Here is a 26,946-nt window from a genome sequence, read left to right as displayed (position 1 = left end):
AAGCAATTAACAAGAAATTGAAGAAGAAGCAGTAAAGGGAATGTAAATGAACTCAATTATGCAGAAGAGAAATTAAAGAGCTCTTGAGTGGAGATTGAGACAGAATTTCCTCAATTCTTAACACCCAAGACTAAAACAAGAAAAGTAGAAATGCCCAAGCAAGAACCAGAAAGAAGAGAGATCAATTCTCCTCCCAAATTCTCAGAAATCTCGGTGAAGTCTCTCAAAGAAAAAGTTGCAGATAAAAAAATGAATATTCAAAGCCAAAAGTTCAAAGTTCAAAAGTCAAGTCAAAAGTCCTAATTACATCAAACTAGCTCCTATTTATACACTTTCTATTCTTGGATCATGGGATTTGGATGGGCTTTTGAATTGGTGAAGAAATGAATTAAATTAGATTTTTAATTCAATTTTTGGCCCAAGAACATTTGCTTCCAGGAGGCTGCCCTGTCCTTGTGGAGGGCAGGGCAGAAAATGATGCGTGCGGCCCATTGGTGCGTGCGTGTGATGCGTTGGTGTGTGCAGGATGCTGCCTTGCCCTTGCGGAGGGCAGGGCAGAACTTTTTGGCGCACCAGAATGGTGCTCGTGCGTGCTGCTGGTGCTGCCGAGTGATGCCTTGGTGCGCCAGTTTGGTGCGCTAGCCGTGCCACAACAAAATGCTGCCCTGCCCTCGCGGAGGGCAGGGCAATGTTTCCAAATTGAAGCCCCGTGTTCGAAACTCGGGTGACACACACGCTACCTCTTTTCCTTGATTTTCTTGGCACCAAAGTAAGACATAGTTCCTTGCTTCCTCATGGTACCGTGTTCGATCCTTGTGGCAAGCAAAGGTGAACTTTTTCTTTGAATTTCTTCTATTGGTGAGCCCGATACTGCCCTTGAGGAGGGCAGGGCAATGTTTTGTTCTTCTTGATTCATGGCACCAATTTGTGCTCTGCCCTTGTAGTGGGCAGGGCAGTGTTGCCTCTCAAGCCTTGTTTCCTTATGTTGCCTTCCAAGAGGGCAGTGTGCCCTTGAGGAGGGCAATGCTTGCTTCCTCCTTTCCAGGCGCCACACTTTTTCTCTCTTGGGCCACGCTTCCTTAAGCCACGCTTTCCTCTTTTCTTCTTTTCTTCACCTACAATAAACCAAAACAACCACTCCAAGTATCACTAAATTCACAAGGCTTATAAATCAATTAAAAATCAATTAAATTCAGCTTAAACCTCATGAGTTAACATTAATTTCATGGTGGTTGTTTGATTTAAAGAAGTTATGCATTTTCACTCCAAATCACTTACTTAGGATGCAAGAAAGTGCATAAAGGCTAATAAAACAAGTGAAATTAGCTTGAAAAATGGGTATATGATGACCAGTCATCACAACACCAAACTTAAATCTTGCTTGTCCCTAAGCAAGCATCAAAACTAAAAGAAAATGAAATGAATAAGAAAAGAAGACATATCCTTATTAGGCATATAGCAGAATTTGATTCATGGGGTTTTTATGCAGATAATGATAACTCAATTATTGTTACTGTTACATAATATACATTCTTCCTCAAAGGCTTGCTAAACTTGCTGTTATAAGGTTTATTCTTTCTTTGCTCCCTTGCTAACTTTTCTTTTCTCATGTTGCTTATCAAGCTTATTATTCTTGAAGGCTTGGTGTCTAATGTTGCAGTAGTAGCCTTTGGCTTTATTTTTTTCTTTTACTCAACATCTTTCCACCACAGACACATGGCTCACTATTTCTTCCTAGGATCATTGATGCCCAGCATCTCTTTGGATAACTAAATGTTCTGTATCTAAGTTGCTCTTTATTGTGGACTTTCAATTGGCCATCCCAAATTCAGGGCATTGCTCAAATGGCTTGATCTGAGGATTGAGTGTTGGCAAATTATGGGTCAAGTACTCCAACCTTGCTTGCATGTTTTCATCATTCTCCATTCTTTGCGCATATCTAACTTCTCCCATGGTGTGATGAATATTCTTCCATTGATACAGGTTGTGACTATATTCCCCTGCTTTAGCTTGACTAAAGTACAGCTTATCATATGATTCTTTGAATTCTTTGTATTGCTCTTTTTGTCCTTCAAGAATCTGTGCTTGAAATTCTTGCTGCTGAGTCATCATTTGCTGTTGCCATCTCTCTTGCTTCTCCTCTATTTGACGCTGCCAAGCTTCTTTCTCCTCTTTATCTTTCAGATATTGCTCCCTAAACTCTGGATGGGGCTCTAGATATTGCGTTGGGCGCCCCTGATTTTGCTCTTGTTGAGTCTGCATGAGTTGTTGAGATAGCTCTTCTATTGCTCAGTGTAGCTGGCTCATGTCTATAGCATCATGAGCTTGATTTCGTCCTTCCTCTCTTTGTGATCTCCTTTGTCTGGGAGCTACCACCCCCTCTGGATCATCTTCTTCATTTATTCCTTTCATACTCTTCTTGGTGATCCCTTTCCCCTTTTTCACTTTTTCTGTGTCCTCATCTTCGAAGATTACTCCAGCTTTATCGCATAGCCTGAGGATGGTACTTGGATGTCCAAGACCACTTGATTTGCTTGTGCTATTAGCCATCTCTTGAATACTGTCGGCTATGAGTTGTGCGAGGTTGATTTCACCTCCATGTAAGATGCAGTATGTCAAGAGTGCTCGTTTGATTGTGACCCAAGAGGCGTTTCCAGTAGGAAGGATAGATCTCCTCACTATTTCATACCATCCCTTGGCCACAGGAGTAAGATTTATCCTCCTCAAGTGACTTGGAATTTCCTTTGAATCTCTTTCTCAATCTGTATTCTCCACACATAACCCTTGCAAGATCTCATCAGGATTGTTTTCCATCTGCAATTTGGTTTCATAACTGGGCTCTGCATAAGTTATGGTTCTCAACTTTAGGGCCCTTGTGATGGCTGCTGGGCTAAAACTCACTTCAACTCCTCTGACATAACTTGTGTAAGGAGCACTATCTTTGTTTTCTTTTACAGCATTTGCATAGAACTCCCTGATCATGACTGCACTGATGTCAACAAGAGGAGCACATAAAAGTTCCCACCTTCTTTCTTTAGTGATTTGCCTCATGATGGGGTATTCCCCATCCCTCAACTCAAGGCCTTTCTCATAGATTACATTCTTTGTCTCCATGAACCTATGATATCTCCCTTCATGGAATTGGGATCTAAATTTGTTTGCATCAAATGATGGAGGTTCGGCTACCATAGGTTCTTTTCCCGGCCTTCTTTTTGAACTTGAGGAGGCCATTGGATTTAAGGTGAGAAGAAGGGAAAAGTGAGAATAGAAGAAGTATGTGTTGTGTTTGGGATGATTCTCGGTTCTGTTGTGTGAGATAAGGGAATTGTTGAGTTTAATTTTTGGGAGTAGAGGGAATTATGGCTTACATGTGAAGGTAGCTTGAATGAGTGTGTAAACCGTTTAGTGCTACGGCTATTAATAGGCAGATTCTTCAAGCTTTCCAACAAAACCACAATAAATGAGGAAGGAGCTCATTGGTGCTCATGAAGGGTTGAGATTGAGTTGTTCATCCAAAGGGTTCATGGAATGGACGGTCTGCATGCATTGTTGAGGCTTTGACGAGGATTCTCTTCTCATTGGTTGCATGCATTTAGGTGTTCGATGATGCATGCATGCAAATTCTGGTTCCCCATGAGCGCATTCTTCTAGGCACATGTGACCATCCTCACATAGCTTATCCTAGCCGTGGCCCCTCCTTGCTTTTGTCGCAATCTCTTCCTCCCAAATAAACCAAAATAGCTAGCCTTAGAATATTAATATAAATGTTAGCAATTGACTTGTAATAAAGAAAAAGATTGTTTTGTTTTGTTTAATTGTTATTTGAATTTTTTTTTTGATCAATTGTGCCCCTTAATTAAAGATGCTAAAAGTTGGTGAACACCAAACTTATCTTTTATTGAGGGGATGGCTTAGCAATGCAAACCATTCTTCACAATTGATGTATTTTATAAAAAAATTTGATGCACGATCCCTTTCTGTATGGTTTTGATTTCATGAATAGGAAATGATCTGTTGAACAGTGTTACATATGCAGACACCAAACTTAGTGTTTGATCATATGCTTCATCAAAATGATTTTTCATATGTTATAAGAATAGCCCCCTTTCTTTTGAAAAGCAAAAATTGGGTGTGCCTTATGGTACACCAAACTTAGAAGTCTGACTTATGCTCTAAAATAATGTATGCATTTATCAAATATGAAAGTTCAAAATCACACTCAAGGGAATCATAGCTTATTAGATGAAAGAGAAGACAGAAATCTTAAATCATGGGTTGCCTTCCATGAAGCGCTCTTTTATTGTCACTAGCTTGACATTGAACTCCCTTTAGGGTGGTTGATGTTGGTGATGTCTCAACTTGTCCCCTCTCACTGTAAGTTTTCTCTGTGTGCCTTGATGCTCTATTTCAATGTGCTCAAGAGAGAGTACTTGGTTGACAGTGTAATAATCTTTTGTTCCCAGCTGTTGATATACTAGTTGCACCTTATCACCTTTAGAAAATCCTTCAGTTGGGATTTTCTTATTCTTCCACCCTTTGTAAGCCTTCTTCTTGCTCTTCATCTTTTTCTTTCTTGTTGATCTTTCTTTCTTGACAGTGACTTGGGTTGTGATACCTTCCTTCTTGTTTATCATCCCAGCTTCTTTTTGAATTCTTTTTTCTTCTTGCAGCTGCTTGTTTTTCTATTCTACTACCTTGTCGGTTGCTTGCTTTGGAAGGAAGCCACTACTTGTCTTGCTTGTTTCTTCATTCCTTTGTAATTCTGGAAAGACTTTCAAGGTGATTCTCTCCTCATGCATCCTGAAGGTTAGCTCTCCCTGCTCTATATCCACAATGGCTCTAGCAGTGGCCAAAAATGGTCGACCAAGTATTATGGAGTCATTTCCATTTTCTGATGAATCCAGGATCACAAAATCTGCCGGGTAGATGAACTTGTCAACCTTAACTAAAAGGTTCTCAATCAACCCTTTAGGATATACTACTGATTGGTCCACCAATTCCAAGGACATCTGTATTGGTTTCACCTCTTTTATGCCAAGCTTTTTCACTAAAGATGATGGGATTAGATTTATGCTTGCTCCTAAGTCACATATCCCCTTGTTGATGAATAGGCTTCCAATAGTGCAGGGTAGGAAGAAGCCTCCTGGATCTTCAAGCTTGGGAGGGAGCCCTTTTTTGATTAGTGCACTACATTCTTCACTAAGCATTACAGTCTCCTTCTCATTCCAACTTCTCTTCTTATTGATGAGCTCCTTTAAGAATTTGGCATATAAAGGCATTTGCTCCAATGCTTCAGCCAAAGGTATGTTGATTTCCAGCTTCTTGAAAGTCTCAAAAAATTTGTGGAAATGCTGATCCTTTGTCTCTTTGTGGAATCTTTGAGGATAAGGTAGTGGGGGTGTCAAGCTTTTCTCCCCTTGAAGTTGTCTTGGAATCGGTTCATCCATGATCTGCTTTCCCTTCTTCAGATTCTGTGGTTGGTTATTTTCATCTGTGAGTTTTTTTGGGACATTCTTGCTTGTTATGTCCTTGTTGTTAGCTTCATCTTTCTCTGTTGACTCTTTGTCATTCTCCATAAGTTTCTTGGTTACTCCTTGGTTGCTATCCACCAACATCTTTCCACTCCTTAATTGCACGACTTTGCATTCTTCCTTTGGGTTAGGAATGGTGTCACTTGGTAGTGAGCTTGATGGTTTTTCAACAAAAATCTGTTTGGAGATTTGTCCAATTTGCCTTTCTAAGTTCTTCATGGAAGCTTCTTGGTTCTTTGTTGTCAATTCTTGGTTCTTCATCATTTTCTCCATGAGTAGCTCTAGATTAGTGATCCTCTGGGATTCTTGTGAAATTGGTTGGTTTTGGGGTGTTGTTGGGTGATGATAAGTGTTTTGGTTAGTTGGGTGGTTATTGGGTAAGTGATGGTTAGAGTTGGGGTAATTATTTTGTGGTTTTCTGTATGTATTTTGGTTAGTGTTTGGCTGGGGGTTGTGGTTTGTGCTTTTCCAATTGTTTTGACTTGAGTTTCTTTGCCATGGTTGTTGGCTTTGATTGTGGTTGTCTCCCCATCTAAGGTTGGGATGGTTCTTCCAAGATGGATTGTAGGTATCACCATAGACTTCATTTGTTCCAGGATTTTGGTTGTGCATGTATTGGACTTGCTCTTGCTGTTGCTCCTCTTGGGTTTCTTCATTTTGCACCCATGGGGTTGATGGTTGGCTTGTGGCACTCACTGATGCTACTTGCAGGCCATCAATTCTTTTGGCCATTTGCTCGAACTGTTGTTGAATCTGCTGCTGCATTATCTTGTTCTGAGCTAGAATTGAATCCACTCCTTCCAACTCCATTACTCCTCTTCTTTGTGATGGTTGGCGTTGTCTTTGATGAGCAAAGAAATATTGGTTGTTGGCCACCATATCAATGAGGTTTTGAGCTTCCTCTGTAGTTTTCATGAGTTGTAATGAGCCTCCAGCTGAATGATCAAGTGCTTCTTGAGCTTTCAGAGTAAGTCCTTCATAGAAGTTTTGCAACTTATCCCACTCAGTAAACATCTCTGGTGGACATTTCCTCAGCAGTTCCTTATATCTTTCCCATGCTTCATATAAATTCTCAGCCTCCATTTGAGTGAATGTCTGCACCTCAGTCTTCAATCTTATGATCCTTTAAGGGGGATAAAATTTGGCAAGGAACTTGCTCACCAAGTCATCCCAAGTGTTGATACTTTCTTTTGGGAATGTTTCTAGCCATTGAGTGGCTTTGTCCCTGAGAGAGAATGGAAAGAGCAGCAACTTGTAACTATCAGGAGGTACACCATTGGTTTTGACAGTGTCACAAATCCTCAAGAAGGTAGATAAATGTTGGTTTGGATCCTCCAGTGGCCCTCCTCCAAAAGAACAGTTGTTTTGGACCAGTGTGATGAGCTGTGGCTTTAGTTCAAAGTTGTTTGCATTGACATTGGGGGGAAGAATGCTACTCCCACAATGTCTAGCATTTGCAAACATGTAGGAAGCCAGTACTCTTCTTTGTTGTGGGTTATTGTTGGCTCCTCCTTCTGGTTGATTGGGATTTGATGGATCTCCTTCCATTTTTTGGAATTCCTCCTCAGATTCTTCCTCTCCAATGACGTTCTTCCATCTTTCAGCTCTTCTTATTCTTCGAAGAGTTCTTTGGTCAATTTCAGAGAGAATAGGGGAGGCTCCTCCTGTACCTGACATACAAACACACAATAAGAAACGCACAGAACCAGAAAATCAATAAAACTTCAATCTATTGCTAGAATGAATTTTTAGTTAGTTTAAGCAAAAATTCAAACAGTTAGTGTGTTAGAGAAACAGAAAAGAAAAAGTGCTTGATCTAGACCTCCACTTCACTTAATCATTGTCAATCTAAATCAATCCCCGGCAACAGCGCCAAAAACTTGATGTGCGGAAAACGATCCGACACAAAACTCACCGGCAAGTGTACCGGGTCGCATCAAGTAATAATAACTCACATGAGTGAGGTCGATCCCACAAGGATTGAAGGATTGAGCAATTTTAGTTTAGTGGTTGATTTAGTCAAGCGAATCAAGTATTGATTGAGTGTTTGGTATCCAACAGTAAATAAACAACAGGAAAGGTAAAGGGGGAAGGGAAGAATTGCAGAAATTAAAAGGAACTGAAAGTAAAAGGACTGAATCTTAAAGAACAAGAAATTAAATGACTGAAACTTAAAGTGCAGAAATGTAAATTGCAGTAATTAAAGTGCAAGGAATATAAATTGCTTGAATGAAAAAGGATTTGAGGACTGGGATATCAGAATCTAAGCAAAGAGAAATTGAATTGCAACAATTGATAGAGCAGAAATTGAATTAGAAGTGATTAGAACTCAAACAGTAAGGAAATTAATTGCAGCAGAGGTTCACAGAAGAACCAAAAAGAAAATGTGATCTCAGGACTCCAGAGACTAGATAGCAAAGTCTAGATCTCAACTGCCTTCCCAGATCCAAATTCTCAAAGCAATTAACAAGAAATTGAAGAAGAAGCAGTAAAGGGAATGTAAATGAACTCAATTATGCAGAAGAAATTAAAGAGCTCTTGAGTGGAGATTGAGACAGAATTTCCTCAATTCTTAACACCCAAGACTAAAACAAGAAAAGTAGAAATGCCCAAGCAAGAACCAGAAAGAAGAGAGATCAATTCTCCTCCCAAATTCTCAGAAATCTCGGTGAAGTCTCTCAAAGAAAAAGTTGCAGATAAAAAAATGAATATTCAAAGCCAAAAGTTCAAAGTTCAAAAGTCAAGTCAAAAGTCCTAATTACATCAAACTAGCTCCTATTTATACACTTTCTATTCTTGGATCATGGGATTTGGATGGGCTTTTGAATTGGTGAAGAAATGAATTAAATTAGATTTTTAATTCAATTTTTGGCCCAAGAACATTTGCTTCCAGGAGGCTGCCCTGCCCTTGTGGAGGGCAGGGCAGAAAATGATGCGTGCGGCCCATTGGTGCGTGCGTGTGATGCGTTGGTGTGTGCAGGATGCTGCCCTGCCCTTGCGGAGGGCAGGACAGAACTTTTTGGCGCACCAGAATGGTGCTCGTGCATGCTGCTGGTGCTGCCGAGTGATGCCTTGGTGCGCCAGTTTGGTGCGCTAGCCGTGCCACAACAAAATGCTGCCCTGCCCTCGCGGAGGGCAGGGCAATGTTTCCAAATTGAAGCCCCGTGTTCGAAACTCGGGTGACACACACGCTACCTCTTTTCCTTGATTTTCTTGGCACCAAAGTAAGACTTAGTTCCTTGCTTCCTCATGGTACCGTGTTCGATCCTTGTGGCAAGCAAAGGTGAACTTTTTCTTTGAATTTCTTCTATTGGTGAGCCCGATACTGCCCTTGAGGAGGGCAGGGCAATGTTTTGTTCTTCTTGATTCATGGCACCAATTTGTGCTCTGCCCTTGTAGTGGGCAGGGCAGTGTTGCCTCTCAAGCCTTGTTTCCTTATGTTGCCTTCCAAGAGGGCAGTGTGCCCTTGAGGAGGGCAATGCTTGCTTCCTCCTTTTCATGCGCCACACTTTTTCTCTCTTGGGCCACGCTTCCTTAAGCCACGCTTTCCTCTTTTCTTCTTTTCTTCACCTACAATAAACCAAAACAACCACTCCAAGTATCACTAAATTCACAAGGCTTATAAATCAATTAAAAATCAATTAAATTCAGCTTAAACCTCATGAGTTAACATTAATTTCATGGTGGTTGTTTGATTTAAAGAAGTTATGCATTTTCACTCCAAATCACTTACTTAGGATGCAAGAAAGTGCATAAAGGCTAATAAAACAAGTGAAATTAGCTTGAAAAATGGGTATATGATGACCAGTCATCACCTTGGAGCAATCATGAAGCTAAATGACAAGTTATTTGGTAATGAGACTTGGGAGAACAAACCTCCTTTGCTCACCAAAGAACTGGATGACTTGTCTAGGCAGAAATTACCTCAAAAGAGACAAGATCCTGGGAAGTTTTTAATACCTTGTACCATAGGCACCATGACCTTTCAGAAGGCTCTGTGTGACTTAGGGTCAAGTGTAAACCTCATGCCTCTCTCTGTAATGGAGAAGCTAGAGATCTTTGAGGTGCAAGCTGCAAGAATCTCACTAGAGATGGCAGACAATTCAAGAAAACAAGCTTATGGACTTGTAGAGGATGTTTTGGTAAAGATTGAAGATCATTACATCCCTGCTGATTTCATAGTCCAAGAGACTGGGAAGTGCATGGGTAAATCCATCATCCTTGGCAGACCCTTCCTAGCCACAGCAAAGGCTGTGATTGATGTGGACAGAGGAGAATTGATCATTCAAGTGAATGAAGAATCCTTTGTGTTTAAGGCTCAAGGATATCCCTCTGTCACCATGGAGAGAGAGCATGAAGAGCTTCTCTCAAAACAGAGTCAAACAGAGCCCCCACAGTCAAACTCTAAATATGGTGTTGGGAGGCCACAACCAAATTCTAAGTTTGGTGTTGAACCCCCACATTCAAACTCTAAGTTTGGTGTTGGGAGGTTCCAACGTTGCTCTGAGTATCTGTGAGGCTCATTGAGAGCCCTCTGTCAAGCTACTGACATTAAAAAAGCGCTTGTTGGGAGGCAACCCAATGTTATATTTTATCTATTTTTCTTTGTTATTTTATGTTTTCTGTAGGTTGATGATCATGGGAAGTCACAAAATCAATTGAAAAAGCAAAAACAGAATGAAAAATAGAAAGAAAAATAGCACACCCTGGAGGAGAACTTGCTGGCGTTTAAACGCCAGTAAGGGTAGCAAATGGGCGTTTAACACCCAGTCTGGCACTATTCTGGGCGTTTAACGCCAGAAAGGGGCACCAGACTGGCGTTAAACACCAGGAAAGGGCAAGAAGTTGGTGTTAAACGCCAGAAATGGGCACCAGCCCAGCGTTTAACGCCAGAATTGGCATAGAAAGCAATTTTGCTCGCCACTTGGTGCAGGGATGACTTTTCCTTGACACCTCAGGATATGTGGACCCCACAGGATCCCCACTTACCCCACCACCCTCTCTCTTCTTCACCCATTCACCAATCACCTCAATTACTCTTCCCCAAAAACCCTTCACCTATCAAATCCCATCTTTCTCTTCACCAATCACATCCATTCTTCATAAAACCCCACCTACTTCACCATTCAAATTCAAACCACTTTCCCTCCCAAACCCACCCTCCCATAGCCGAACCCTACCCCTCTCTCCACCCCTATATAAACCCATATTCACTCCTTCATTTTCACACACCCTAAACACTACTTCTCCCCCTTTGGCCGAACCACAAACCTTTTAAGTTTGGTATGGTAAAAGCATTGCTTTTTGTTTTTTCATAACCATTTATGGCATCCAAGGCCGGAGAAACCTCTAGAAAGAGGAAAGGGAAGGCAAAAGCTTTCACCTCAGAGTCATGGGAGATGGAGAGATTCATCTCAAGGGTGCATCAAGACCACTTCTATGAAGTTGTGGCCTTGAAGAAGGTGATCCCCGAGGTCCCTTTCAAACTCAAAAAGAGTGAATATCCGGAGATCCGACATGAGATCCGAAGAAGAGGTTGGGAAGTTCTTACCAACCCTATTCAACAAGTCGGAATCTTAATGGTTCAAGAGTTCTATGCCAATGCATGGATCACCATGAATCTTAAGGTTGGCATTCAACTTGCCCATGATGCAAGGAGATGAACACCCTTACATTAGAAGGGTCAACTTTGATCAAAGGTTGGACTAAGTCCTCATAGACATCTGTGAAGAGGGCGCCCAATGGAAGAGAGATTCAAGAGGGAAGCCGGTTCAATTGAGAAGGCATGACCTCAAGCCCGTAGCTAGGGGATGGTTGGAGTTTATCCAACGCTCAATCATTCCCACTAGCAACCGGTCTGAAGTTACTCTAGACCGGGCCATCATGATTCATAGCATCATGATTGGAGAAGAAGTAGAAGTTCATGAGGTTATAGCCCAAGAACTTTATAAGGTGGCGGACAAGTCCCCTACCTTGGCAAGGTTAGCCTTTCCTCATCTCATTTGTCACCTCTGTTATTCAGTTGGAGTTGACATAGAGGGAGACATCCCCATTGATGAGGACAAGCCCATCACTAAGAAAAGGATGGAGCAAACAAGAGATCCCACTCATCATGAAATCCCTGAGATGCCTCAAGGGATGCACTTTCCTCCACAAAACTATTGGGAGCAAATCAACACCTCCCTAGGAGAATTGAGTTCCAACATGGGACAACTAAGGGTGGAGCACCAAGAACATTCCATCCTCCTCCATGAAATTAGAGAAGATCAAAGAATCATGAGAGAGGAGCAACAAAGGCAAGGAAGAGACATTGAGGAGCTCAAGCACTCCATAAGATCTTCAAGAGGAAGAACAAGTCGCCATCACTAAGGTGGACCCGTTCTTTAATCTCCTTGTTCTTTATTTTTCTGTTTTTTCGAAAAATCATGCTTATGTTTATCTATGTTTGTGTCTTATGATCATTAGTGTCTTAGTGTCTATGCCTTAAAGTTATGAATGTCCTATGAATCCATCACCTTTCTTAAATGAAAAATGTTCTTAATTGAAAAAGAGAAGAATTGCATGAATTTTAAATTTTATAACAGATTAATTATTTTGATGTGGTGGCAATACTTTTGTTTTCTGAATGTATGCTTGAACAGTGCATATGTCTTTTGAATTTGTTGTTCATGAATGGTTGGCTCTTGAAAGAATGATGAAAAAGGAGACATGTTACTGAGGATCTGAAAAATCATAAAAATGATTCTTGAAATAAGAAAAAGCAGTGAATACAAAAAAAAAGAAGCGAAAAAAAACGAAAAAAAAAGGAGAAAGAGAAAAAGAAAGAAAAAGAAAGAAATAAAGTTGTGATCCAAGGCAAAAAGAGTGTGCTTAAGAACCCTGGACACCTCTAATTGGGGACTCTAGCAAAGCTGAGTCACAATCTGAAAAGGTTCACCCAATTATGTGTCTGTGGCATGTATGTATCCGGTGGTAATACTGGAAGACAGAGTGCTTTGGGCCACGGCCAAGACTCATAAAGTAGCTGTGTTCAAGAATCATCATACTTAACTAGGAGAATCAATAACACTATCTGGATTCTGAGTTCCTATAGAAGCCAATCATTCTGAATTTCAAAGGATAGAGTGAGATGCCAAAACTATTCAGAGGCAAAAAGCTAAAAGTCCCGCTCATCTAATTAATACTGATCTTCATAGATGTTTTTGGAATTCATTGCATATTCTCTTCTCTTTATCTTATTTGATTTTCAGTTGCTTGGGGACAAGCAACAATTTAAGTTTGGTGTTGTGATGAGCGGATAATTTATACGCTTTTTGGCATTGTTTTTAGTATGTTTTTAGTATGTTTTAGTTAGTTTTTAGTATATTTTTATTAGTTTTTAGTTAAAATTCACTTTTCTGGACTTTACTATGAGTTTGTGTGTTTTTCTGTGATTTCAGGTATTTTCTGGCTGAAATTGAGGGACCTGAGCAAAAATCTAATTCAGAGACTGAAAAGGACTGCAGATGCTGTTGGATTCTGACCTTCTTGCACTCGAAGTGGATTTTCTGGAGCTACAGAAACCCAATTGGCGCGCTCTCAACGGCGTTGGAAAGTAGACATTTTGGGCTTTCCAGAAATATATAATATTCCATACTTTACCCGAGATTTGATGGCCCAAACCGGCGTTCCAAATCAGCTCAAGAATGCCCAGCGTTAAACGCCGGAACTGGCACAAGAATGGGAGTTAAACGCCCAAACTGGCACAAAAGCTGGCGTTTAACTCCAAGAAAAATCTCTACACGAAAATGCTTCAATGCTCAGCCCAAGCACACACCAAGTGGGCCCGGAAGTGGATTTTTATGTCATTTACTCATTTCTGTAAACCCTAGGCTACTAGTTCTCTACAAATAGAACCTTTTGCTATTGTATTTTCATCTTTGGACATCTAGTTCTTAGATCAGATCTTTAGATCTTTGAATCTTTTGATCCTTGATCATTTGGAGTCTTTTGATCATGTATTGGGAGGCTGGCCATTCGGCCATGCCTAGACCATGTTCTTATGTATTTTCAACGGTGGAGTTTCTACACACCATAGATTAAGGTGTGGAGCTCTGCTGTACCTCGAGTATTAATGCAATTACTATTGTTCTTCTATTCAATTCAGCTTGTTCTTATTCCAAGATATTCATTCGCACTCAAGAATTTGATGAATGTGATGATTATGTGACGCTCATCATCATTCTCACTTATGAACGCGTGCCTGACAACCACTCCCGTTCTACAAGCAAACAAGGCTTGAATGTTTATCTCTTAGATTCCTTAATCGGAATCTTCGTGGTATAAGCTAGAATTGATGGCGGCATTCAAGAGAATCCGGAAGGTCTAAACCTTGTCTGTGGTATTCTGAGTAGGATTCAATGATTGAATGACTGTGACGAGCTTCAAACTCCTGAAGGCTGGGCGTTAGTGACAGACGCAAAAGAATCAATGGATTCTACTCCAACTTGATTGAGAACCGACAGATGATTAGCCGTGCCGTGACAGGGTGCGTTGAACATTTTCACTGAGAGGACGGGACTGTAGCCACTGACAACGGTGATGCCCAACATACAGCTTGCCATGCAAAAGAGTAAGAAGGATTGGATGAAGACAGTAGAAAAGCAGAGAGACGGAAGGGACAAAGCATCTCCATTCGCTTATCTGAAATTATCACCAATGAATTACATAAGTATCTCTATCCTTGTTTTATGTTTTATTCATAAATCATCTATAACCATTTGAATCTACCTGACTGAGATTTACAAGATGACCATAGCTTGCTTCATACCAACAATCTCCGTGGGATCGACCCTTACTCGCGTAAGGTTTATTACTTGGACGACCCAGTGCACTTGCTGGTTAGTTGTGCGAAGTTGTGATAAAGAGTTGAGATTGCAATTGAGCGTACCATGTTGATGGCGCCATTGATGATCACAATTTCGTGCACCAACGTCCTCTACCAATCCATAAGCTTGTTTTATTGACTTGTCTGCCATCTCTAATGAGATTCTCGCAGCTGGTACCTCAAAGATCCCCAGTTTCTCTATTACGGAGATTGGCATAAGATTTATACTTGACCCCAGGTCACACAGAGCCTTCTCAAAGGTCATGGTGCTTATGGTACAGGGTATTAAGAATTTACCAGGATCTTGTTTCTTTTGAGGTAAAGTTTGCTGAGCCCATGTATCTAGTTCACTAATGAGCAAGGGAGGTTCACCTTTCCAAGTCTCATTACCAAACAACTTGGCATTCAACTTCATGATGGCTCCTAGATATTGAGCAACTTGCTCTTCAGTTATATCTTCATCCTCTTCAGAGGAAGAATAGTTCTCAGAGCTCATGAATGGTAAAAGGAGGTTCAATGGAATCTCTATGATCTCTAGGTGAGCCTCAGATTCCTTAGGTTCCTCAGTGTGGAACTCCTTTTTGTTCAGAGGACATCCCAGGAGGTCTTCCTCACTGGGATTCACGCCCTTCACCTCCTTTGTGCATTCGGCCAAATTGATTATATCAATGGCCTTGCACTCTCCTTTTGGATTCTCTTCTGTATTGCTTGGGAGAGTACTAGGAGGGGTTTTAGTGATTTTCTTACTCAGCTGACCCACTTGTGCCTCCAAATTTCTAATGGAGGACCTTGTTTCACTCATGAAACTTAAAGTGACCTTAGATAGATCAGAGACTATGTTTGCTAAGCTAGAGAGACTCTGCTCAGAGTTCTTTGTCTGTTGCTGAGAAGATGATGGAAAAGGCTTGCTATTGCTAAGCCTGTTTCTTCCATCATTATTAAAGCCTTGTTGAGGCTTTTGTTGATCCTTCCATGAGAAATTTGGATGATTTCTCCATGAAGAAATATAGGTGTTCCTATAGGGTTCACCCATGTAATTCACCTCTGCCATTGCAGGGTTCTCAGGAGCATAAGCTTCTTCTTCAGAAGATGCCTCTTTAGTACTGTTGGATGCATTTTACCATCCATTCAGACTCTGAAAAATCATGTTGACTTGTTGAGTCAACATTTTGTTCTGAGCCAATATGGCATTCAGAGCATCAATTTCAAGAATTCCCCTTTTCTGAGGCATCCCATTACTCACAGGATTTCTCTCAAACGTGTACATGAATTGGTTATTTGCAACCATGTCAATGAGTTCTTGAGCTTCTGCAGGCATTTTCTTTAGGTGAATGGATCCACCTGCAGAATGGTCCAGTGATATCTTAGAAAGCTCAGATAGACCATCATAGAATATATCTAAGATGGTCCACTCTGAAAGCATGCCAGAAGGACACTTTTTGGTCAACTGCTTGTATCTTTTCCAAGCTTCATAGAGGGATTCACCATCTTTTCGCTTGAAGGTCTGAACATCCACTCTAAGCTTGCTCAGCTTTTGAGGAGGAAAGAACTTGGCCAAGAAGGCCGTGACCAGCTTATCCCAAGAGTCCATGCTATCTTTAGGTTGTGAGTCCAACCATGTTCTAGCTCTATCCCTTACAGCAAAGGGGAACAACATGAGCTTGTAGAGTTCAGGATCTACTCTATTAGTCTTAACAGTATCACAGATCTGCAAAAACTCAGTTAAAAATTGATAGGGATCTTCTGATGAAAGTCCATGAAACTTGCAGTTTTGTTGCATTAAAATAACTAGTTGAGGTTTCAGCTCAAAATTGTTTACTCCAATGGCAGGGATTGAGATGCTTCTTCCATAAAAATTAGAAGTAGGTGTAGTATAATCACCAAGCATCCTCCTTGCGCCTCCACCATTGTCATTGGGTTCGGCCATGTCTCTTTCTTTTTCGAGATTCTCTGTAAGGTTTTCTCTTGATTGTTGTGCTTTAGCTTCTTCTTCAGAGTCCTTTCAGGTTCAGGATCTGTTTCAACAAGAATGTCCTTATCCTTGCTCCTGCTCATATGAAAAAGAAGAGAACAAAAAAGAAAAAGGAATCCTCTATGTCACAGTATAGAGATTCCTTTGTGTGAGTAGAAGAAGAAAAGAATAGAAAAAGAAGGAGAAAAATTCGAACACAGAAGAGAAGTGTTAGTAAATGAATAAATAAATAGAAAGAGATGAGAAAGAATAGTGTTCAAAAATTGTTTTTGAAAAATAAGTTAGTGATTTTCGAAAATTAAGAGAAGAAATAAAATTAAAATTAAAATTTGAAACAATTAGTTAATTAAAAGAATTTTGAAAAAGAGTGAAGAATTTTCGAAAATTAGAAAAAAAAGTAGTTAGGTGGTTTTGAAAAAGATAAGAAATAGTGAAACAAACAAAAAGTCAGTTAGTTAGTTGAAAAAGATTTGAAAATCAATTTTGAAAAGATTTTTGAAATCAATTTTGAAAAAGATATGATTTGAAAATAAAAGATATGATTAAAATTTATTTTGAAAAAGATTTGATTTTTAAAATTAAAATTGGTTACTTGACTAACAAGAAACTAAAAGATATGACTCTAGAATTTAAAGATTGAACCTTTCTTAACAAGAAAGTAACAAACTTCAAATTTTTGAATCAATCACATTAATTGATAGTAAAGTTTTTGAAATTTTGAAATAAAGATAAGAAAAAGATTTTGAAAATCAAAATTTTTTAAATTTTTGAAAAATAATAAGAAAAATGAAAAAGATTTGATTTTTGAAAAAGATTATGAAAAGATAAGATTTTTAAAATTGAAATCTTGACTTGACTAACAAGAAACAACTTATTTTAAAAGTTTTTGACTAAGTCAACCCAAAGATTTCGAAAAATATGAGACAAATAAGGGGAAAGATATTTTTTATTTTTAAATTTTTTTATGATGAGAGATAAAAATACAAAAATGACTCACAACATGAAAATTATGAATCAAACCACATGATGCATGCAAGAATACTATGAATGTCAAGATGAACACCAAGAACACTTTGAAGATCAAGATGAACATCAAGACTTATTTTTGAAAAATTTTCAAGACAAGAAAAATATGCAAGACACAAAACTTAGAAATTTGCAATGCTTAGACACTATGAATGAAAAAATGCATATGAAAAATAACAAAAAACACAAAAATAAGAAAATATGAAGATCAAACAAGAAGACTTACCAAGAACAACTTAAAGATCATGAAGAATGCAATGCATAAATTTTTCGAAAAATGCATAAAAAATTTTTAAAAAACATGCAATTGACAACAAACTTAAAAATTGACACTAGACTCAAACAAGAAACACAAAATATTTTTGGTTTTTATGATTTTATAATTTTTTTTGGAAAAATTTTTGAAAACTTTTTTTTTTGAAAAATTTTTGAAAACTTTTTTGAAAAGAAAATTACCTAATATGAGCAACAAGATGAACCGTCAGTTGTCCAAACTCGAACAATCCTCGGCAACGGCGCCAAAAACTTGGTGCACGAAATTGTGATCATCAACAATGGCGCCAATAGACTTGGAGCTCTCAAACGTGAATCACACTTTGTCACAACTTCGCACAACTAACCAGCAAGTGCACTGGGTCGTCCAAGTAATACCTTACGTGAGTAAGGGTCGATCCCACGGAGATTGTTGGCATGAAGCAAGCTATGGTCATCTTGTAAATCTCAGTCAGGCGGATTCTAATGGTTATAATGGTTTTTGAATATAAAATAAATAAAGCATAAAATAGAGATAGAGATACTTATGTAATTCATTGGTAAGAATTTCAGATAAGTGCATAGAGATGCTTTGTTCCTGTTGAATCTCTGCTTTCCTACTACCTTCATCCAATCCTTCATACTCCTTTCCATGGCAAGCTGTATGTTGGGTTTCACCGTTGTCAATGGCTACCTCCCGCCCTCTCAGTGAAAATGGTCCAAATGCTCTGTCACAGCACGGCTAATCATCTGTTGGTTCTCGATCATGTCAGAATAGAATCCAGTGATTCTTTTGCGTCTGTCACTACGCCCAACACTCGCGAGTTTGAAGCTCGTCACAGTCATTCAATCCCTGAATCCTACTCGGAATACCACAGACAAGGTTTAGACTTTCCGGATTCTCAAGAATTCTGCCAATGGATTCTAGCTTATACCACGAAGACTCCGATCTTTTGGATTGGAGGCTAAAAGATACACGCTCGTTTTAAGGTAGAACGGAAGTGATTGTCAGTCACGCGTTCATATGTGAGAATGATTGTGAGTGTCACAGATCATCACATTCATCATGTTGAAGTGCAACGAATATCTTAGAATAAGAATAAGCTGAATTGAATAGAAGAATAATAGTAATTGCATTGATACTCGAGGAACAGCATAGCTCCACACCTTAATCTATGGTATGTAGAAACTCCACCGTTGAAAATACATAAGTGATAATGGTGTTCATTGGCTTCGGCCCAGAGAGGGAACTGGAATAACCAAGACCCGGTCAAAAGACACTCAATACAATAGTAAAAAGTTCTATTTATACTAAACTAGTTACTAGGGTTTACAGAAATAAGTCTTAGTGCAGAAATCCACTTCCGAGGCCCACTTTGGTGTGTGCTTGGACTGAGCTTGAGCTTTACACATGCAGAGGCTTCTCTTGAGGTTAAACGCCAAGTTGTAACGTCTGTTTGGCGTTTAACTCTGGTTTGTGACGTGTTTCTGGCATTTTACTCCAGAATGCAGCATTAAACTGGCGTTGAACGCCAGTTTGCATCGTTTAAACTTGAATAAAGTATAAACTATTATATATTTCTGAAAAGCCCTAGATGTCTACTTTTCAACGCAATTGAGAGCACGGCATTTGGAGTTTGGTAGCTCCAGAAAATCCATTTCGAGTACAGGGAGGTCAGAATCCAACAGCATCAGCAGTCCTTTTTCAGCATAAATCAGATTTTTGCTCAGGTCCCTCAATTTCTGCCAGAAAATACCTGAAATCATAGAAAAAGACACAAACTCATAGTAAAGTCTAGAAATGTGAATTTTGCATAAAAACTAATAAAAACATCCCTAAAAGTAGCTAGATCCTACTAAAAACTACCTAAAAACAATGTCAAAAAGCGTATAAATTATCCGCTCATCATTAAGCGCTTGAGATAAAGTCATATGCACTTGAGAAGATCCATACTGATGATAATGGTTCAGATATGATGACTAAAAGTTTACCTGCAGTGAAGTTTGATTTCTGCAAAGAAAAGGCGGATTTAGTGGAGCAGCCTATCCCTACTTGAGTTGGTGAGGGAGAAATTTGTTGGTGGGTCCCAACTTCAAGTGGGGCCCACATATTATATAAAAAAAAGAAAGAAGTGGCTAAAAAGCCATGGAGGGAGAGAGAACGAAAGTCTTGCTCTCTCATTTAGAAACAAAAAAAGGGAACAGTGAGCCGTCGAAGAGAAGAAGAGAACATTGGGGAAAAAATGGCAAGTTATCTTGATCCGATTAACTTGGTAAATTCGCTCCATTTCTTATGAAATTTCAGTATATGATTCCTGGTGTAGAGATGAATATTAGAATATAACTTGCTAGTCGTATTGTCTTCTCTTTTGCCTGATTTGAGATACCCATTTTTGTGGAGGATTTATGTTGATTCCACCAGTTTTAGTGATGTATTTTGTTGATTGTTGAGATGCCCTAGTGTCACTAGGAAGACTGTTTGTATACCCATTATTCTGATAGTGGAAGATTTTTCTAGACTAGGTCCCGTGAATTTTTTGTCCCTCTTTTGAGAATTTTTCCACGTTAAAATTCTGGTGTCTGATTATTTAATTTCTCTGCCATTATAATTGTTGCTTGGAATATTTTTAGTATTGTCTATTTAATCGTATAAATTGTGAAAAAATTATTTCTAATACTTCCGCTGTTAGACAGGTTCTTATTTGAACATTTTTTTGAATTTTTCCAACATTAATTTAGTGAGAGTCTAAAAAATTTTGTGGATATGTCAATATATGAAAGCCTGTGGCTTGGTGGCTAATGATTGACCTGCAAATTAACAAGTGACACTTGTTAGATATAAAAGTTTGACTAGGTTTTGGCTTACACACTATTGTTATGTCAATGCCTAGTAGGTATAGCCAGTCTAACCACCAAATTTATCATACCACTAGAGACGACGCGTACATATAATGGATATCAATGTAATTATATTCTTTATTTCTCCTTAAAAGTAACTCTTGAAAATTAGATGGGACTATTTGGGCTATTTGATTATGCCTCTCAATTTACAAAGCATAATGAATTGAATCTGAAACTGTATATTGTAGGGCAGCCTCTATTCCAAGAGAAAATGGCAACAAGGCCTGCCTTCAAATGAAGTTAGTTTACAATAAATTGGCACCAATTTTTCTGTGTGTATTGGGATGGATGGAATGTGTTTGTCCATGCCTACTTTTCAGTGAATTAGAACTTTTTCATATGATTGTGTTTAAGGTTTGTGTCTCTACTCCTTATTCTTTCTCTACAAATTAGTTTATAGCGTCCCTCCTCTGCAATTTCATAACTTTTATTCCTTTCTTCAGGTTACCACCATTGAGAAATCCAGTATCTATTCTCATGGAAGGAAAAAAACCATAAAGGAGTTCTACAGTAAGAACTAACTATAAGTAATACTAATTATGTACCTCTTTTTTACTCATACTTCTCTAAATAACATAAAGCTAAGGGTTATATTTGATGCCATGCAACCCTCATATTTCTGCATTTTACTTTAACTAGTTGACATCATCAATTTTCATAGGAGAATTTTCTATTGTCTTTTATTTTAATGTCGAAATTGCTAAATTTTGTCTTCTTTATCATTTTGAAAATGTTACAAGTGTGGGTTCATTACTTTGTATTTGAAAATAATAAAATTTTAATTCTTTTTTATAAGTTTGACAACTCAGGTTGGATACCATGGAAGGCACCATTTTTATAGAGGAAGATGTCTTTACTTTCTGGGAGATGATGTGGTATTACACATCTTGCTATTTGATTGGTCAGAGTTACATAGATAAATATCTTATTTACAAGGAAGGCTAGTGACTTAGTGTTGCATTTTTAAAATACAAGACAATTAAATGTTATATAACTTAAATGACATGTTAGTATATACTTCTAGAAAAGTGTAATATGTAATAAGTATTGTCTAATATATATCAAAGAGAACTCAATCTAATATACCCTTTCACTAATTTAAAATCCATAACTACAGGTGTTATATTACCTTCTCTCATGCAACTTCAGGGTGATTTAGTAGATGCTGACATTACTCAGAAAAAGGTACCAAATGGGAAGCATCAATAGTAGTACTGAAGATAATAGAAAACCTTATGATTCAGACACATGGAGAGAGAAAATGAATGTGGCATTTGCCTAGTAGAGCCTTGCACCAAGATAGTTTTACCTAGTTGCTTGCTGCCATGCCATGTGTATATATTGCTACAATAATTGGTAATTATGTTATGTGTTCAAAATTACATTACTTTATATAAGTTATAGGAAATATTCTATTAATTTAAGAAAATGTCAGGTGATTAACACTTTTCTTTATTTTATTTTAAAATTTATATTTGAACCAACATTAATTCTATATTTTTTTACTCTAAAACTATTCGCTCCCTGATATTCTAAACATTATTCAATTTATCGTTAGATGAAATATAAATTGGTACAATATTTTAATTTTTCAAATATAACAGGTACAATTAATCCTTTAATTTTTATAAGAATAAACACGTGGAATTAATTTTAAATGTCAACCCGTCTTTTTCCATCTCACTTTTTTTTTTGGCTCTTACAGGAACACAAGATCAAAATCTTGTCCATTTTGCAGGAAAAATTCAAAGAGAATTAAGTCAAGAGATTTGTGGGTTCTAACATGATGTGATTGATGTGCAAGAAATATACAAAGAGGATATATTACTTCTCTATCTATTTATAAACAACCTACCTGAATATATCACGGATGCTATTTTCTTTATGTATTATGAGTACTTAATTGAATTGAAAAGTATGTACACTGATAAAAATTGCCAACCATCAATGTACAGAATCTGGTCAATTTTTTTGGTCCCAATTATTATTTGTTTGTAAAATTTTTAAAGATTATGAATTTATTTGAGTATCATTAAGTTGTTAAAAAAATAATTTTTAATAAATTTTTATTTTATTTTTTAATGTATTTAACAAAATTTTAATTAATAAAAATACTAAAAAAAATTCTTTTTTTTAATTTTAATTTATATTTTTTATTAAAAAGATCTTTTTTACTAAAAAAAGATGATTTTAACATTATAAATAACAAAAAAATATTTTTATATTGTCGTATCTAAACATAATTGTTAAATAAAAATAAATTTTTATATAAAATATTTAAATATAAAATTATTTTTATTTTTTTAAAATATTTTAAAAAATCACTTGAAAAATATCTTTTCATAAAAGTTTACGCAAATAAATCATATATCGAATTATATGAAATATATCTAATATTGTTTCTTAACTGAATTCAATACATCAATAGGAATTAGGAAAAGAAGGGTGACTAATAAACATTTTTTAAGAGTATTAACAAATTAACCTTTGGCAAAACTATTATATATATTCTATCTTTTATTCATAATAATCATCGTTACAACTTATTTAAAAATATTAATTTATGAATATACTTAAAAAAAATCAAAATGAAAATTGTGAATCAAAGAGACTATAAGCTAATTTATATAAATATATAATAGGACAAATGACACAATTAAACTAAATAAAGGCAGATATTACACGATTTTACTGAAAGGAAAAATGCAACAAAAAATCTATCAGAACGACAATTTCATATAATTCGAATGAGGTTTATTCGAATTATACAAACCAATAGTAATTCAAATCACTTACATTCGAATTATGCATGCATGCTCTTCATAAAAGTAATTCGAATCACATTAATTTGAATTACACACATGACTTTCTGCTAGTTCGAATCAGCCTAAGTTAAACTAGCCCACGGTTTAGTGCATATAGTAATTTGAAATAGGCTGTTTCAAATTACACACGATTTAGGCTGTCCATGGTAATTCGAATTGCACCCATTCGAATTACAAAGCCTTTCTCTATAAAAAGAGTTCGAATTAAGCTCATTCGAACTATCATCTCAAACCTCTGCCCCCACTAGATCCCAGAGAAAACTCTTTCTTTACAACTCTAACAAAGTGTTCAACAGAATATTCAACTGATGGGGGATAACCCGAACTGATTTTATCGTTCGGATGGGGTCACCCATATAGCTGGTGTCATCAATGAAGAGGTTAGTGCGAACTTTTCCTTTTAAAATATGATTTAATGTGTTGTTTTTATATTTTTGCCTTTTGTTTGTTATAATGGTAGTCATTATTTACCGTTGTTAAATTAAATAGGATTGTTATATAAGTGGTTATATTAGTGGTTACATGAGTGATTTATTAGTGATTACAAATAAATAGAAAAGTATGCGTGGTAAGGATAATGGAGGGCGAAACTAGAGTAAGATTTTTTTTGTTAATGTAAGAAACGAAATTTTTACGTAAAATCGCTTTAATAAAATAATAACTTTAAATTGCTCGGGATAGGTTCAAAAATATAGAAATGATATTTTAAAACAAAAAAGATGAAATTTGAATTCAATGAATTTTTTTGAATTGAAAAATGTATCTTTTGCGAAAGATTTTTGTAAAAATGTGTACCGGTACTTAAGCTGGCAATACCAACTCTAGTCTGTTCGATACCGTGTTTTAAGAAAAATAAAATTTTAAAAATTTAATTTATTGTTTTGAAAGGAAAAAAATAATTTAGAATTGAAAACCGGGCGCAAATCTTAATAGTTTTAGCCCAAAGTGGGTCAAACGGACCTAAAACACTAACGAGTTAGACCGGACCGAAGTTGGGCCCAAGTCCAACTTATATAAGACCTTTAATAAGGATTTGCATCCTCATTTCAGCACCAAAGAGAGAGAGAGAAACGCGGATTGAGAGAGAGGGGAGGGTAGTACTATTTATCACAATCTTCCGAGAGCCATATCTTGAGTTACGAAGCTCCGATTGACGAGTCATTTTCGGCCATGCAAAACTCTCATGGAACTCTTCGTTTCTATCTAAACTTTGTTGGTAAGAAATGTAAACTCAAGCTCCAATTTCCAGCCCCAAGAATTCTGCGTTTTAGGGTTTGGTTTTTGAGTAAGTTTTGTGATTTTAATTGTTTAGGTGATCTCTAGTAGCAAGTAATTGTTTAGTTTTGCCCCTAATCTCGTTGGGTAAGATAAAGTCTCACTAAAACTTTGTGTTTAGTTGTTTTTGTGAACCTTAGGTTTTGATTTTGATATATATATATATATATATATATATATATATATATATATATATATATATATATATATGTGTGTGTGTGTGTGTGTGTGTGTGTGTGTGTGTGTGTGTGTGTGTGTGTGTGTGTGTGTGTGTGTGTGTGTGTGTGTGTGTGTGTGTGTGTGTGTGTGTGTGTGTGTGTGTGTGTGTGTGTGTGTGTGTGTGTGTGTGTGTGTGTGTGTGTGTGTGTGTGTGTGTGTGTGTGTGTGTGTGTGTGTGTGTGTGTGTGTGTGTGTGTGTGTGTGTGTGTGTGTGTGTGTGTGTGTGTGTGTGTGTGTGTGTGTGTGTGTGATGTTAGTTTGAGTTTTGGTGCTTGTTGGAGTTGTCTTGGCTTTTTGGAAGATTGTGGGATCCATATTTTGGTGCGTTATGCATATTGGGGATCGGTCAAGGTATGGTTTCGGTTTTCTCTATGTAATATGTAATATTTCTGGACACTTAGGCTAGTGGACCTTAGGATATGATTGAATTGATTGTTGGAAATTATTGAATTTAATTATGCATGATGGTGTTTTTGATTTGATGAATTGTGATGTTAAACTTTAATGTCGTTATTCATTATTGAAATGAGGTTTGAAAATGATGATTGGAGTGTTGATAGTGAATTATGAGCTTATTGATATTGATAAAGGTTGGACATGGAGAAATGATGCTTAGAGTGTAAACATTGATAATTTGAGGAAGGTAAGGGACAATTTTTTATGAAATTAGTGAAATTGCATGATGGTAGGAAGAGGAATGAATTAGAAGGTGTATAAACATCATTTAGGTTTATTGGAACTATTTTGGTAGTAGGATATTTGGTTTTGACTGTGAATTTTGGAAGTTTGAGAACCTAGTTAATTTTTAGTAAAAACCAGTTTTTGGTGAATTTTGACAGATCATAACTTGAGTCTCAGTTTTTTAAATTAGTTGAAATTTCTCTTGAATTAAAGTTCATTTAAAGATTTTTAAATTGATATAAATTTTGATGAAAATGAATTTTTGTAGAAGAAGTTATGAACGTTTAAAGTTTGGTGTTAAAAAACTGATTTCTGCAACTTTACCAAATTTTGCAATTCTGGAGGGGTATGTGTACGCGAACAACCCATATGGGAGAGTGCCATTCTTTTTGGCACCTATTACTAAGCAAACTCTTGTATGCGTACGCAAGAGGGATAAATTCTGGAGGTGTATGCGTACGCGAACCACCCATACGCGAGCGTGTCATTCTGTTTGGCACCAATGCGTACGCAAGCTCTTGTATGCATATGCGAAATGGGGAAAATTTTATGTATGCGTACGTATACAATGGGTATGCGTACTTATAGACCCTGTTTATCTGAAAAGTGATTTTTCTTTGATTTCAAGGATTCTCTAACTTTCTAAACTTCCTTCAAATGCTGTTTACGAGTACTATCGAGGACTTAGGTTCTCATATTACTAAAGATGAGTTAGTGATTTATTTTAGTGAATTTCTATATGAATTTTGAAGATGGAGACTTAGGTTTTTGGAGTACTGAAGATGGATTAGTTGAGTAAGATGGCGGAGTGTTGTAGTAACGATTGAAATAATGAATTGTGAATTTCGTATTGATAATGTTGAGACAAGTCAAGGGCTCAGAGTGGGCTGAATACTGAAAATGATTTGTGAAAGCCACTGATATATTGCTTTATGCTGATACTGTTGAGTCGCCATGCGGCTCGAACAAGGACTGTCGCAGTCTCCCGCTTGTCAAGGTCACGGCGTCGGCATAAGGACGGTAGTTAATCCCACTTACGTTGAGATGTGAGGGCTGAGGTTGTATCCCGCTCGCATAACCTTCTCTGCTGCATGAGTGTGCAGAGCCTATATCTCTGGCATAGCAAACTCCCTGCTACATGAGTGTGCAGAGCCTATATCTCTGGACATGGCAGGAAGGCTACATTTGGAAGAATGTGTCGGGTTGGCATTTATAGACCGACAAGTGATATCATGATCCAATAGAAAAGGCATTCATCACATGCATCTTCTACCTATTTTATTGCTTTGCTTAATTTTTGTTATGCCTAAATGAATCAAATGTTTACTTGCTAATTGTTCTATTTGTTATACATGTATCTTACTTGTGCTTTACTTGTCTGCATTATTTGTACTTTCT

General features: G+C 37.4%; 1 pseudogene; it reads left to right on the top strand.

Annotated features, from left to right (window-relative positions):
- The window catches only part of LOC130980671 (E3 ubiquitin-protein ligase AIRP2-like), a 40,944-nt pseudogene extending 15,461 nt beyond the window's left edge, over window positions 1–25,483 (top strand).
- Window positions 25,484–26,946: the final 1,463 nt, after the last annotated feature.

The sequence above is a fragment of the Arachis stenosperma genome, chromosome 1 (genome assembly GCF_014773155.1).
Source record: "Arachis stenosperma cultivar V10309 chromosome 1, arast.V10309.gnm1.PFL2, whole genome shotgun sequence".
Lineage (NCBI taxonomy): Eukaryota > Viridiplantae > Streptophyta > Magnoliopsida > Fabales > Fabaceae > Arachis > Arachis stenosperma.
Note: the sequence above shows the minus strand (reverse complement) of the source record. Positions and strands in the feature narration are given on the sequence as shown.